We start from the raw sequence: 15,047 nt of genomic DNA, 5'->3' as shown, positions 1-15,047 counted from the left end.
CCATCTACTAAAAGTTTACTAATGAAGCATATTAGTTTTTAGTTCTGGGTTCAGCAAATTGCCTGGAAAAGGTTGGGGGGAGGGGGGGAGATATTCCAGGCAGTGGCACACACCTGTAATCCCAGAAATTTGGGATCAAAATTTCAAAGTCAGTCTTGGCAACTCAGCAAGGCCCTATCTCAAAATTTAAAAAAAAAAAAAAAAAAAGTGCCAGGTATGTGGCTCAGTGGTAGAACAACCAAGTTAAGTCCCCAATACCTATATAAAAAAAAATTTTTTTTTTTAAACAGAGGGAGAAATAGAAGATATGATCCCTGATTTCAAGATGTGCTATCTCCTTCATGAAACTAAGGTATATGGGATATAACAGTGAAAGGCAAATTTAAAAAGACAATAACAGGGATGGGGGTGTGGCTCAGTGGTAAAGTATCTGCCTAGCATCAAGGCAAGGATTCAATCCCTAGTACCACAAAAAATAAAGAAAAAAAGAAAATGAAAAACATGATAATAAAAGATGAAGCATTGCTTAAAACTAAAATGTGTATTTTGTGATAAAGGAGGGATCAATGTCAGCAAAAGTGTTGAACTTAGAAGCATTTATTTTTCATTTTTCTGGGGCTGCAGGGGAAGGGTTCCAAAAAGCCATTTCCCAGGTTTCCTTCCCCAGCTTTCCTCCTCCAGAACGACACTCTCCTCTATGACCTGCCCTACCTACTTGATAGCACTGCTTGTGTATTTCCAGTTTACCAGGACCCTGTCTTATCCATAGGATAGTCATGCTGGGGCAACGGTCTACATAAGGCACAGAGATAGGAATGGGCACCTGGGACAGGCAGCCTGGTTAGAACTGGGTGTCCATGTGAGGAAGTGTGAGAAGCTAAGTTTGGGTGAGTGTGATAATGGGTGAACTTGAGAAAGAGCTGAAGGTTGACCAGACAGGTGTACACTTAACTTCAGACCCTGAGCCCACTGGTGACAGGATATTAATGCTACTTCAGTTTAGAAGTTCTGCCTAGGAAGGTCTGACCTGAAGGGGTGAAGTGAGGAGTTACTAGAGGCTTCTGTAGGAAGCAGGTGTGAGATAAGGGCAACAGTGGCTGGTACAATAATACAGGTGGGAGATAAGGTCAGGGACCAGGCATTATCTAGCCACAAAAGAACTAAGCAAATAGAGGTGGAAGATAATGGCAATTAAAAAAAAAAAAAAAAAAAAAAAAAAGGTCTTCTGAATTTTACATTATGTACAATATTCATAGTCCAATAAAATATATTGACCATGTGGGCATGGGCGTGGCGGGGCACTATGGCTATAGTGCTTGATGGAGGGTCACACTACATTGACAGGACAATCAGCATCATGGCTATTTAAGAGTGTTATCTCTGGACAACTGTTTGACATTGGGTTTAGCCACTTCCTCGACTCTGGGAAGTGATTTTACCTCTGTCTGCCTGTTTTGCCATCTGTAAAATGGGGACATCCATATCTGCTCTCTCATAGAGTGCTCTGAGAAGTGAGCAGACTTTCTAGGTATTAAAATAATTATTGTTGAAACAAAAATATACACCTAGTATATTAAATAAATTGCAAATGATGAGGCATTGACCATTGCTTTAGATAGAGAAGTCTAGAAAGATTTCCCTGAAGAGGGGAATGGAGGCCAAGACCCCAAATAATAAGAGGTATTGTTTTAGCCAGCTTTTTCACTGCTGTGACCAAAAGACCTAACAAGAACAACTTTAGACGAGCACAAGTTTATGTGGGGGCTTACAGTTTCTGAGGTCTCAGTCCACAACCAGTCAGCTCCATTCCTTGAGGCTCAAGGTGAGGCAGAGAACATCATGATGAAGAATGGTGGAGGAAAGCAGCTCACATGACGATCAGAAAGCAGAGAGACAGACTCTACTCACCAGATATAAAATACATATCCTGAAGGCACACCCCCAATGCCTCTTTCAGCCATACCCTATCTGCCTTTGGTTATCACTCAGTTAATCCCCATTAGGGGATTAATCCACATTTCACCTCTGAATGTTCTTACCTTGTCTCACACATGAGCTTCTGGGGGACACGTAGTATCTAAACCATAATCGATGTCAGCTAAGGAAAAAGCAGAAAGGGTGTGGGGAGGGCACAATAACACCGAGGTCTTACCAAGGAGGTGAAAAGCCCTTCAGTGTCTGACTGGTTTCAAGCAAGGAAGCAAACAACCTGACATGTTTATTTTATATCTTTATGAACCACAAATTATCCTTGACCTTTTGCAAAAGACTATGCAGCATCTACAAGACAGACTTAAGGATATCCCAATAACATCCTCTCATTTCTACGCTGGCTTTTATGTTAAAATTTGGTGATAACCAAAACAGGATAACTTGACACACAGACACCGAGAACATAATGATATGAAAGAGAAAGGAACACAATTCTAGAAAAAGACAGGAAGTGCATGGTGGCAGCTCCTCTGTATTGTAAACCCATTTCTGGTCTATCCATTCACCTTTTTTCATGGCTGTGGTCAAACACGAACATAACTCATCATGAATACAACATGCATTGTCTTCTGTGTATGTTTTTAGGCAATAGTTAAATATTTTGTTGTACCAGCCCACTTTCCTTTCCTAAGACTGTCTGATCCCCCAAATAACATGCTCTTCCAAAAAGCTTACGGTTGAGATGTACGGAAGAAGAGGTATCAATTCTAAAGCTACTAAAATGTAGGTGTTTTCAGTGCTAATACCAAGGTCAGTTATAAATTTGCAAGCCATTACTTTGGTCTTCCATAAAGAACAGTGCCATTTTGGTCAATGAGGGGACAAGCAGGCCTGTCTTAGAACAAAATTATGGAGTGCATTAGATTATATTTTTTCAAGCAAGGCAACGAAATTTCAAGATACATTAAGAGGTTGTCCACGAAGATTTCTAAGATGAAAGTTACAACAACAAGTATGCCTCGGTCTACGGGTCCCCAGTAGCAGCGGTCACCTACTTGTTAATTCAGTAAGGAGTTTAAGAACATGAAATAACCTCTATGGCTAGAGTTGGACACCAGTGGAGGCGGGGATGGGAGGAATTCCATTCAAACTACCATATGTTCCTGCCACACTGTAACTTGGCCCAATGTCAGAAACACAAAGGCATCAATCGCTCTTCTGAATCACCTGATGGTCTCTCCAACTTACGGAAGTATGCTATTAAACAGCCCTAATTCCTGGTGGCCTTGTTACATCACCAATCCAGACTCCATTCCCCTCCAGATCAGGACATTCCCTGGGTGAACCAACTTGGCCTTGGCTAATACCTTTCAATGGTATAAACTATCACACCATGAAATGGGGTATATGGCCCTTTTGGTTGACAAGAATTGAGATCTCTGCTGAATAGCTCCTATTTCTATTAAACACTCTACTTAGACATTATGGATAAACAAAGGTAAAATCCTTGCCCCTGAGCAACTGATGCCCAATGTGGACCACACCATGGTGGATTTGGTTGGCCAATAGTCTCTGCAAAAAGATAACTAAAATGAAAACAAAGTCCAAAGTGCCACAAGATTTTGGTGGTCACAGGCAAGCTCGGCTCTTATAGCTTTAACATCCTCCTGTTTCTTCCCCAAAGTATGTCCAAATGATGCTCCACCAACTTCCCAAAACATTCTTCCTGTTCACATGCAACTCTCAAACCATCCCTCTGCTCTTCTTGCTAAAAATATCTCGTCTGCATTATTTTTCTTCTCATGCTTTACCATGTGTTCAACCAATACAGCCAGGATGCCAGCATCAGAAGCCCTTGGTGTGAGCCCACTGTAATACTTTCACCTATTCAATCAACAACTAACCACAGAACCCCTATTTCATTCCAGGTTTTACTGTTGATGTCTAACATTAACTATATGGAAATTTAACCTTTCCAGGCCCAAGGTTCCTTAAAGTAAGTAACAAGAACACTGCCTAATGTCCTCCGGTCACAAACTTGTCCTGTGGATTAAGTGATACAACTAAAGCCATGTTATAGATCATGTAAGTCATAGATTCTGTCACCCTACTTCTACCAACATCACACACCTGCGTAGCACATGCTTTTTCAAAACAAACATAAATAACCTCACTGCAAGCAAGCTGTTAAGACCAAATGGACAAAAAGAACTATTTTTATTGTGCTGCAGATGAAAAACCAACCTGCCAAGAACATAAGTGACTTCCTCAAGAAGCTAAGACTAGAACCTAAGTCTCCTGACCCACCATACAATGTTATTCTTCCTATTCCTTGTTTTTAAATTTTTATTTTATTTAAATATATTTTTTCATTGGTACATAAACCCATAAAAACTATACAAATTTATGGGGTACCATTTGATGTTATGATATATGTATATAAACTGTGCAATGTTTAAATGAGAGTAAAATATCTATCTCATTTTTTCATTTCTTTATGATGAAAACATTCAAAATTCTTTCACCTAACTTTTTGAAATATACAGTACTTTACGGTTACTTAAGGTCACCCTACTGTGAAAATCAGAACTTCCTGCTCCTAGTTAATGGTAACTTAGTACCTACTGGTTAACCTTTCCTCCTCCCACTTTTACTTTTTTTTTTTTTTTCTTCTTTCTTTTTTGGTACTGGGGATAGAAACAGGGTCACTTAACCACTGCGCCACATACTAAGCCCTTTTTATTTTTTTTATTTGGTGGCAGGATCTCACTAAGTTGCTTAGGGCCTTGCTAAGTTGCTAAGGAAGGCTAGCTTTGAACTTGCAATCCTCCTGCCTCAGCCTCACAAGACACTGGGATTATAGGCATGCACCAATGCACCCAGTTCTACTTTTACTATTTTTAAGTTGATCAGCATGAAGAGTTTTTGGAAACAAGTACAAGTATTTGAAGTTATCTAAGAAAACCTTCCCTCAGTAACCAAGACTTCCAGGCCTGTGCTCTGTTGCCTGTACCTTGAGATGTATATCAAACAATAATGTGAAGACTTCTATAGTTGGCACAGGGAACAAGCTCTCTCTTCTCTAGAACATGAAAACCGTACCATATTTTCTTTTCTTTTAATCCAGGCAGGCATGGAACCACACAATAGTAACCAAAGCAGGAAAGAAAAGTTGTTAATGGAGAGGCTGGGACAAATGATCAATACCACTGGCAACAGACTCCAGAGCCTTCAGGATCCCTGGGGCTGCAGTAACAGCAGAATCAAGTCAGCTCACAGGGTCCAAGAAACAGACTCTGTATAAGGAAGAAGGGTGACATCTACTTAGTCACTCTCAAGAAAACCTGGGGATGCTTCAACAGTGCACCACAGTTCAAAGTAGCACCTTGAGCTTAGAATTCCACAACTTTAAATCGTATGACACCTTATTCAAACTAGTCTATCTACAGGCATACTAACAAAAAGAGCATCCAGACAAATCCATAGCTGTTTCAGCTTTCCTCATCTGGGCATGTTCTGAGCATGAATAACTGACCCATGTGGCCATAATTTGAAGCACCAGAGACAATGCCCGAAGGTCTTGGCCAACTTCTGCTTATACCCAACTCCCTACATGTACACATAATCGACCCCAAAAATTCACCAGAAGGCTAAATGTCTGAAATATGAACAATATGCCTACATGTTCTATGTTTATTCCCAGAGAATTAAAAAAATATATATGTGTATGCTTAAAATCCCTTATTAGGGTTCTTTGGGGTGCTTGTAACCTCCAGCATAAGCTCTAGAACAAGAACCAGGTCTGTTGGCAATGGTCCTCCCATTATCCTAGAAAATAAAATAAGCTGGTAAATTGGTACAGGTATGTCCCCTTCCCATGAACCCTCTGCAGGAGGCAGATCGACAGGTTAAGGGGATATCAGTCTCTGACACTACAACCTTAGATATCAGGAACAGGTAACCTCAGGCTCTGGGGCATCAACTTAGCTCAGGCTGCTGCTTCTCTCCACCTCCTCATCACCTCGACAGAAAGCCAGACCTCAGTGGGCTTGGGTTGAATAAAGGACACCACTGTAGATGGGAAGGCCAAATGAAAGCTTAACTCAATCACTTGAGGTTTTCTGAAGCAATAGTGACCCCAGGCTCGATTTCCCTCAGTCCCTGCGCCTCTTCAACCCTGTGGAAAGTTCGGGATGTGATACTTAGTCAATGACACTAGCAACAGGAGCTGGCAGACAGTGCTGCCATGCAATGACTGAGATCCTCAGTTACTACAATGCAGTTTGCTATTAATTTGCTACTAATATACAGACTATGAAAACTTACCATGTGCCAAGCAAGGGCCATTTATGTAGGCAAAAAAGTTGCAAAACCAAACTTACAGCACATTTCACAAGCCTTGAGCAAGGCTGTCTAATGCTGGCATAACTTCAACTACTGGCTGAAGTTCATCCATCTCCCTGAGATGCCCCTGGAAAATCCCTGAACAGTGGCCCACAATGACATGGCTGTGTCTAATCGGTAACAATACAATTCAAAACCAGGCTTCTGGAGCAGACTACCAGTCCCCATCATTGTTCAACATTACTATCAGCCCAGATTAAAAAGGAACTATGCTTCACTAGATTACTAGAAATCTATCTTTTCATTTTGAAGATCTCAGTCTTACAGAACACTGCAAACGAAATAAACTCTTTGGCATTTGTAGCTTACTCTGGATATGCTGATTCTTGCATTCATTTTATTTGAATTTCCTATTCACAAGTGTTGAGGGGCAACATATTCTCAGGGTCCTATTATGCTTAAGAATAAGAGAGACAGCTAAGCACAGTGGCTCACACCTGTAATCCCAGCCAATTCAGAGGTTGAGGTAAGAGGATCTCAAGTTCAAAGCCAACCTGGGCAATTCAGTGAGGCCCTCAGCAACCTTAGTGAGACCTTGTCTCAAAATAAAAAATGACTGGGGATTCAATCCCTAGTATACCCCCAACAGGAAAAAAAAAAAAAAAAATCAATTTGCATCATGGTACAAGTTGGAAAAGTTCCCATAATGCCCCAGGTCTAACTCCCCAAATCTCAACTCCCAGCCTATTAAAGCCCCGATAAACTCTTCTAACTCATGACATGCTCTATTAGGTCAACTTTAATTAACCCATCAGTAAAGACAGTCAATTCTCATTATTGACTATAATTATGTTCCATAAAGTCACCATAAATGCTGAATTAGGTTCCTTTGGAGATTGAAACCAGGGGTGCTCTACTACAACTACATACACCTCCACCCCTTTTCTATTTTGAGACAGGGTCCCAAGCAAATTGCCCAAGCCAGCCTCAAGCTTTCAATTCTCCTGCCTCAGCCTCCCGGGTAGTGGGGATTACAGTCTGCACCATCAAAACCAGTTTATCGCCTTTTTTCTGTGTGTTGTTCAGACTCTTTACTGAATATCTACTGTTGATTTAATAATGCTGAATCCACAGACAACAGTCTCATGCCTGAACCCATTTTATCTAACACAGGAATTTTCTCCATAAGGACTATCAAAACCCTCTCGGCTACAGACAGCACACTTTGGCATCACATTTGGAGGCAATTTTAAACAAAATCACCATCAAAAAGCACAAAAATGCAAAAACAAAAAACAAACGAACAAACAAACAAAAACACTGATGCTGAAGAGTCCCCCAAAGCACACTTGTGTATATGTAGTGTGAGAGCTGAAGAAGATAGAATATTCAAAATATTACCTTTTTCCATTACGACTGAGAACATTCAAATCAGTGGACTCACATTTTTCCTCACCATGCACTTGCTCCCCAGTGTCCAACAAAGCACTGCAAGTACTGCTTTGGGGGTTGCAAACACATTTTTCCAAGTAGGCAAATTCATAAATATGAACAGTAAGGATCAGCTGTATCCGATTATCAGGCCTGGGGCATGAGACACAGAAAGCACATTCTATCACTGTATACCAGATACAATGATTTTTTTTTTTTCCTAGTTTCAACATCTCCTATGCTCTTTCCTCTTCTACCTTGGCAGCTTCTACCATCAAGATTTGGCAATTTGGTTCCTAAATTGTTTGTTTGTTTTGCAGAACTAGGGGTTGAACCCAGGCTTCACAAATGCTGGGCAAGCAGTGAGTTACATCCCAGCTCTATTTTATTTTGAGACAGGGTCTTTCTGAATTGCCCAGAGGAGCCTCAAATTTTTACCCCTCCTGCCTCAGCCTCCTAAATAGATGGAATTTCAGGCATGCACTACTGTGCCCAGCTGTTTGTTTTTAATGTGGATGGATACTATTGGTTAGAGGCTGATTAGCAGTATTTTTTTTAATTTGCTTTAATCTTCTATTAAACCCACCCATATAGGCTTCAATAACTTGAGAAAGGTTCCCTGAAAGAATCACAAGTCTCGGCTAATATATCTTACAACAAATTCTACACACACAATTTCCTCTTCTACCAGGTTCTTATATCTGCAACAGCTCATCTGATTCACATTAAACAGACAACTTGATGTTAATATACCGTGTCATAATTTACTACATGAAGATTTTGTGCTTGACTCAACTTACAACTGTTTGTATTTTATTGTCACATTCAAAGTTACAAGATAACATTTATTATTGTTATTCTACATATCAAGTAAATTAAAAGTTGCATAGCAAATCTATCCAGAAGACACACAAAAATAACATCTTCCTCTGGATCTGTCTGGCAATCACCAGAGGCAGGTAACAACATATAACAACACGAACTCTAATAAGGAGTTAAAAGGAAGTTGACATTACAGAACATTTAAAAGTGAAGATTTTAGCTTCCTAATTATGTCTGCACAGACTGTTAAAATCTTAAAGTCATAGCTCTACGTCAGTCGGGGGAAGTGGCAAGGACTGTATTTATGAAGCTCTTTCCAACCTTCAAAGACTTTTATAAATAACCTAACACAAAATACTTTCAAAGCACATTATTCCCTGTAATTCCTGAAACTGTGTGATGTTCTGGAACAGACAGTATCACCCTCTAACAGAGGTAAACAAAACACAAAGGTTAAGTATGAATAACTTTTTCTGCTCCAAAACCTTAGTAGGTGACATAGTTAGGACTTGAACTTGAGTCTCCAGAATAAGAAACCAGAGCTGTTTTTACTACAACATTCAGAGTTTTGGAATGCAGACCACGGTTATTTATAGCAGAATTATCTTCTTAATTGTATTGTGTTTTGGTCAACAACAATAACAAAAAAAAAATTAGTTTGCATTCCCTTCCAAATGGAAAAGCAAAGGCAAGTTGCCCAGAAGTGTGAAAAAACAGTGGCAAGGCAGGGGAAATCGGTCTGGGATTAAAATTTTGCCAAAGTTAAACAACAAATTAAGGGGTTTACATCATTTCCATGGGGTGGGGGACATTTCAGCCAGATGCAACAGGAATCACACAAGAGCCAAAAAACAAAACAAAAAAAACAAACAAACAAACAAAAAAGACGTTAGAAAACCATCTTGGGTATAAGAAACTTTTGAGGAAAGTATTTCTAAATCCATCATTTAAATTCAGAACATGGAGATTTAAAGATATAAATAACTTCTCCCAAGTTCACACCATTGGGATGGGGATACGGCTCTGTGGTAGAGCGCTTGCCTAGCATACATGAAGCCTTGGATTCCATCCCCAGCATCATTTAAAAAAAAAAAAAAAAATCACACCATTGGTTCCCACTTAACGCTACCCACTCCAAAGAGATCTCTTTCAAACTTCCTACTCTACCCTTCTGGTAGTCATGCCAGTCTCCTCCTTAGCTGCAGCGGGAAACAATGAACCTCAAGGCCGTGAAAACACTAAGGCAGAGAGTTAAAGTTTCGGAGGCAAAACTGACCTTCAAATCTTAACACGCTAACTGACATTTGTCGTGTTTTGTCTTTGTTCCAGATGAGTCTGCTTCTTAGTCAAGACAGCCTTGGGCTCAGAAAAAAAGATATTAAAATCTTACAAACTGGGATAGTACGTTTCAAATACAGGGGTGACCCGCGCTGATAAAACTGGAAGAGCCGCCTCCATTTCCCCCCAAACCCCCGCACCAGGTTGCTGGTTCCTATTAACCACAGAGAAGGAAATACAACTGGCAACATAAAGCACCAATGATCAAAGTGAAACCGATTTTTTTAATCATCTAGCTTAAACAGATGAATACATGCCAGTAAAGCACATAAAGACTAACTTAACAGCCCCAGCAAGTATTGTCATCCTAACCTAAGTAAATGTCTCTGTGTGATTAATCAAAGGAGATTCTACGGAAAACAAAAAAGGAAAAGACCTTTGCTTTTCCGCGAGGCCTGCACATAGTGCAGGAACAGTGTGCAGTTTTGTTTGGGGCAAGGGGCGGGAAGTACAGTAAGAGGAAAGAGCCCGGTCCCTGCTGCCCATCTTTCAGCCCCTTCCCTCAGTCCCGCACCTCAGCCCTGGCTCGAAGCGGGCCAGGACCAAGCGGATGCAGGGTGCGGGGCCTCTACGTCGGCCCGGTGCCTTGGACTCCCTCCATGAGCTGAATCTCCCCCTCCCGAAGCACAGTCACTTCCATCCCCAACGCAAGCCTCATAAGCTGTCCAGTGAGGACAAGCCGCCTCCTCCCCTCCATGAAGGCGTCCCCGTCCCACTCCAGGTCAACCCACTCCTAAGGTCCCCAGCGGGCCAACCCTCACGCAGCCCGGGGCCCGCCCGGTTCTTGCTCACTCACCACCGGGCGGCTCCAGGCTCGCCCGCCTCGGGCCGGCCGGGCCCCGCAGGGGGCGGCTAGGGATAGAGGCGGGGCCGCTAGGCGCGCGGGGAGCACTCCGGGGACGCGCGGACGCACGGGCGCGCTCGCGCCCGCGCTCCCGCACCGGCTGTCCGCTAAGCACACGCAGACTCGGGCCGCGCGCGCCAGGCCGGCTCTGCGGCGGACCGGAGCGCGAGGAATCCCTGGAATGAGGAGCCGCCCGCCTTCTCCCGGGTTCCGCAGGGCCACCCAGGCCACGCCCAGGCCACGCCTCCACCACGAGCAGGTGGGGGCCGAGCCCAGGTGAGCCGGAGGGGAGGCGGGGCCCGAGCCCCGAGCAGCCGGAGAGGCTCGTTCCCCTCCCCCGCTCGCCGCGCACGGGGCGTCAGCTCGTACCTACCCGCCGGTGCAGACGCGCTCCTGTAGAGAATATTAGCTGAGGGCCTGGAGCTCCCAGCTTGGGCCCCTTAGAGTAGGCGCTTGCGGGATAGGACACGTGGGCACAGCCCACACTGCGTGCGCCCAGCATCTCATACGGCCCGCGCCCCCGTGGGAACACACCTTCAGTGGACAAGCATAAACGAACATTTGGTGCGTGCCCAGGTTCCTGCCGCTCTGGGGCAGGCACGTTCCCACACGTTCCCCGTAGATTCCCACACCCAGAGGACACAGCACCTCGGTGCAGTCGTACTCCGTGCCCCCTGGACTTGCTGCCCCTTACCCGCCACTCAGCCAGCCCAGTTCAGCGCATTCCAGTCAGACCTGCGGCACCCACGCTTCCTTCTGCTCCGACCCGCTGCCGTCCCAGCCTCACACTCTGCAACCGAAGGGCGTAGCAGCCCTGCAGCGCCTGGGGGTCGGCGTCCACACCCGAGCACCCCGGCACGCACTGCTGCCTCACGCCTCCCAAGCTCTGAGCTCCACGCTCCACGGGGCGCCACCCTGGGCTACTCAAGGCCTCTGCGTCTCGTTACCCACCCACACCCAAGCCACACTGCCCCGACAAGCAGAGGACTACACGTACCTGAAGATACAGGTCGCACTTGCTTGGGAAGTATGCGCTCAAGTGCCACCTGGAATCAGAACAGCCGCTGCAGTTCAGGGCACTCGGACGCAGCTCGGTTTCCTCCCATTACAGTATTTTACACTCCACCACTCCACAGCGCGCACACACACACACACACACACACAAATCCAGGCGCTCGGTGGCGTCTTTCCTTCCCCCGCCCCCTCTCCCGGAGAAGGAAGTCCTAGTAAATCAAAACAGTGTGGAAGGGAGGGAGCCGAGAGGCGAAAGAGGGAGGTCGAAGTAGAAAGAGTCCCCTCCGCCGCTGGCACACCAATGTTTGCTGTGTTTGGCAAACTCCTGGAGTCCACGACCCGGCCTGCTCTGAAATGGGCCCGGGGAGGGGCGGGGAGGAGGAGGTGAACGTTTCTAATTGGCGCAGGTTCTTATTACAGCGGCAGCGTAGACATGTGACCACGAAAAGAAAAGGCCTGTCTTTAATTTTTTCCTGTCATTCTCTGGAGATTTGGTGGTGGCGGGTAGGGGAGTGGAGGCCTGACACTCCCCCATCCCAGGCCGCCCTTGCCCCATTGTTTTTCTCATACTGCCACAATTAAGAAAACATTTGCTTAACATATTCAGCCGCTAACTTCATAAAATAGAGACTGGACTTCCTCTAATTTGCTTTACACAGCTTCACGTTGCTAACCTAGCCTTTCTCAAACCTCAGTCTTTAGGAGGTGGCCTTATCATAAGGGCTTTCCCTGGAGAGGTCTCTGGTGAGAGAATGGGAACAATTAAAACAAACACATTAGGGCTGGGAAGAAAAATGCTCTGCAGTTTTCAAACTGTTTTCCCATCTGCTACCTCATCTGATCCTGTCAACCCCTTAGCACGTTATCACATCAGGTCCCAACCCTGTTGTATTTGTAGGACAGGTACGAACACCTCCGTATTACAGTGAAATGAGATGGTTTACCTAAAACAGGTTGCCCTCATCTTATGGTCCCTTGTTAGAGGCACTCTTCTCCAACCCATCCACCCAGTAGATGTGACCCCTGGAGATGTGACAGCCGAAGTGACAAGCATCGCCATCCTTGGATGTCCTGGTTCCTCTGTTAAAATTCAGCTTGAAGACTCTGTCTTCCCAATATTTGGGCCTAGATTCTCTTTCAGTTCATGGATAGTCTCAGTATAGGAAAAGAAATTCTGAGAAAGGGCACAAATCAGAGATTTTCATCCAACCAGTCTCAGACAGGGAATAAGGAAAGAATGAGGACTGCTGGGGCAGATTCCAGGAAGTGTGGGAAAACAGAGAAAGTGTTCTGGATTCAGACCTGAATTTGAATCCCAACCCTACCTCTACTCATTATAGAACTTTGGGCAAATTATCAAGCTTCACTTTTCTCACCTATTAAAACCGAGATGACCTGAGGCACAGTGGCACCTGTAATCCCAGCTGCTCAAGAGGTTAAGGCAGGAGGATTGCTGGTTCAGAGCCAGCCTCAGCAACTTAGTGATGCCCTGAACAACTTAGCAAGACCCTGTCTTTAAATAAAATATTAAAAAGGCAGGGGATGTGGCTCAATGGTTAAGCGCCCCTGGGTTCAATCCCTGGTACCAAAAAAAAAAAAAAAAAAACAGAGATGATAATAATTCTTACTTCCAGGAGTCACTGGAGGGGCAAAGGACAAGGAACAGCAGTTCAGTGAATGGTTACCTCTCCCCCTTTCTCTCCTCCAGATATGAAACTAGTCTTGCTGAGCACTTTACAAACAGACAACCACTTAGGAGGGAGGAATAGGGAAACAATTTGCCTAGATATTGCAAATGAATAATGATGACAAAATAATACAACTGAACATTTATAAAAATGGCCTAGGGTTCACAAAGTTTTCCCACATATCATTATCTCATTTGATCTTTATGACAACATTGCCATTTGCTTGCCACTAAATGATTTCCATTCAGGGTCAGTGTGGAGGTCCTAAAGCTGCCTCTTTAATTTCCATCACTGCTTAGCGTGAACCTTACTCTGCAGATAACTCATGGGGACAGAGGGCCTTTTCTCATGGACATGTGACCAGTCTTTAACCTTTGCATGGATTAATCTCACTCCTTGCCTTACATCAGCAGGAATGTAACTTAGCTCTGGCAGCATCTAAGCATGGTTGTTCTAGTTAAGTTGTTTTAGTTGTGTGAAGTAGAAACACACACAAGTTACCACAAAAAAAGTTCAGCTATAAAGGTATAGGAGGGCTAGGCATGGTGGCACAAACCTGTAATCCCAGCAACTCAGGAGGCCAAGGCAGGAGGATTGCAAGTTAGCAAGACCCTACCTCAAAATAAAATTTAAAAAATTCTAAAGGGCTGGGGATGTAGCTTGGGTAGAGTGCCCCTGGTTTCAACCCCTGGTACTGCAAAAAATAAATAAATAAATAAGAAAAAGAAAGAAAAAAAAAAAAAAAAGATAAGGGTTTTAAGGTATAAGAAAACTGGAACTAGAACACAGCACATAGCATACATTAGCCTAACAAATGACTCACAGAGACGTGCAACAGTATGGACACTATTAAATGACAAAAGTTAAGTCCCAAACGATTGCATACAACAGAATACTCTTTGTAACATTAAAAATAAAATGAGCCAGGTGCAGAGGTACATACCTGTAATCCCAGAGACTTGAGAGGCTAAGGCAGGAAGATCTCCAAGTTCAAGGACAGCCACAGCAATTTAGCAAGACCTGTCTCAAAAAAAAAAAAATTTTTTTTTGAGGGCTAGGGATGTAGCTCAGTGGTAAAGTGTCCTGATTAAATTCCCAGTACCAAAAATCAAACAAACAAAAAAACACAAAACTTTAAAAAATAATAAAATGAAAAATAATTTTAGGAGGACATATACTTGCAATAAAATTATACATACACACACACACATACACACACACACACACACACACACACACACATACACACATATATATGTATATAAACAAGTCAGAAACTGAATATAGCGACACTCTGTACTCCCAGCTACTGAGAAGACTGAGTCAGGAAAATCTCTTGAGCAACCAGCCTCAAAAAAATAAATTAATTAAAAAATTTAAAAGGTAAACTTTATGTTAAGTCTTTTACCACAAATTTTTAAAATGTCTAAGGAACTAAAGAAAAAGATTGGGCAAATCAAAAAGAAAGCAAACACTACTTAAGTAACTCACTACATAAATAAAGATAGACTATACATAGACTACTGACGAGAATGTATTTCAAACTAAGGCCTTTATAAATGCATCAAAAGTTCATTTTTAAAAAATTAAAATAATCAAGGAAGTAGGTGCCCGGAGTTAGAGAAGAAACAAGA

General features: G+C 43.3%; 1 protein-coding gene across 2 annotated transcripts in view; it reads right to left on the bottom strand.

Moving 5' to 3' along the window:
- The window catches only part of VGLL4 (vestigial like family member 4), a 166,573-nt gene extending 154,512 nt beyond the window's left edge, over window positions 1–12,061 (bottom strand). Inside the window, exon 1 of one of the 2 annotated variants that reach the window (XM_079122510.1) lies at window positions 11,709–12,061. The gene's annotated coding sequence lies outside the window, so the exon portion shown is untranslated. Of the gene's footprint in view, window positions 1–10,663; window positions 10,920–11,708 lie in introns of those variants that run through there. The other variant, XM_079122511.1, reaches the window with a different exon arrangement.
- Window positions 12,062–15,047: the final 2,986 nt, after the last annotated feature.

This window comes from Sciurus vulgaris (assembly GCF_902686455.1).
Source record: "Sciurus vulgaris genome assembly, chromosome: 19".
NCBI lineage: Eukaryota > Metazoa > Chordata > Mammalia > Rodentia > Sciuridae > Sciurus > Sciurus vulgaris.
This window is presented reverse-complemented; position numbering and strand designations above follow the sequence as displayed.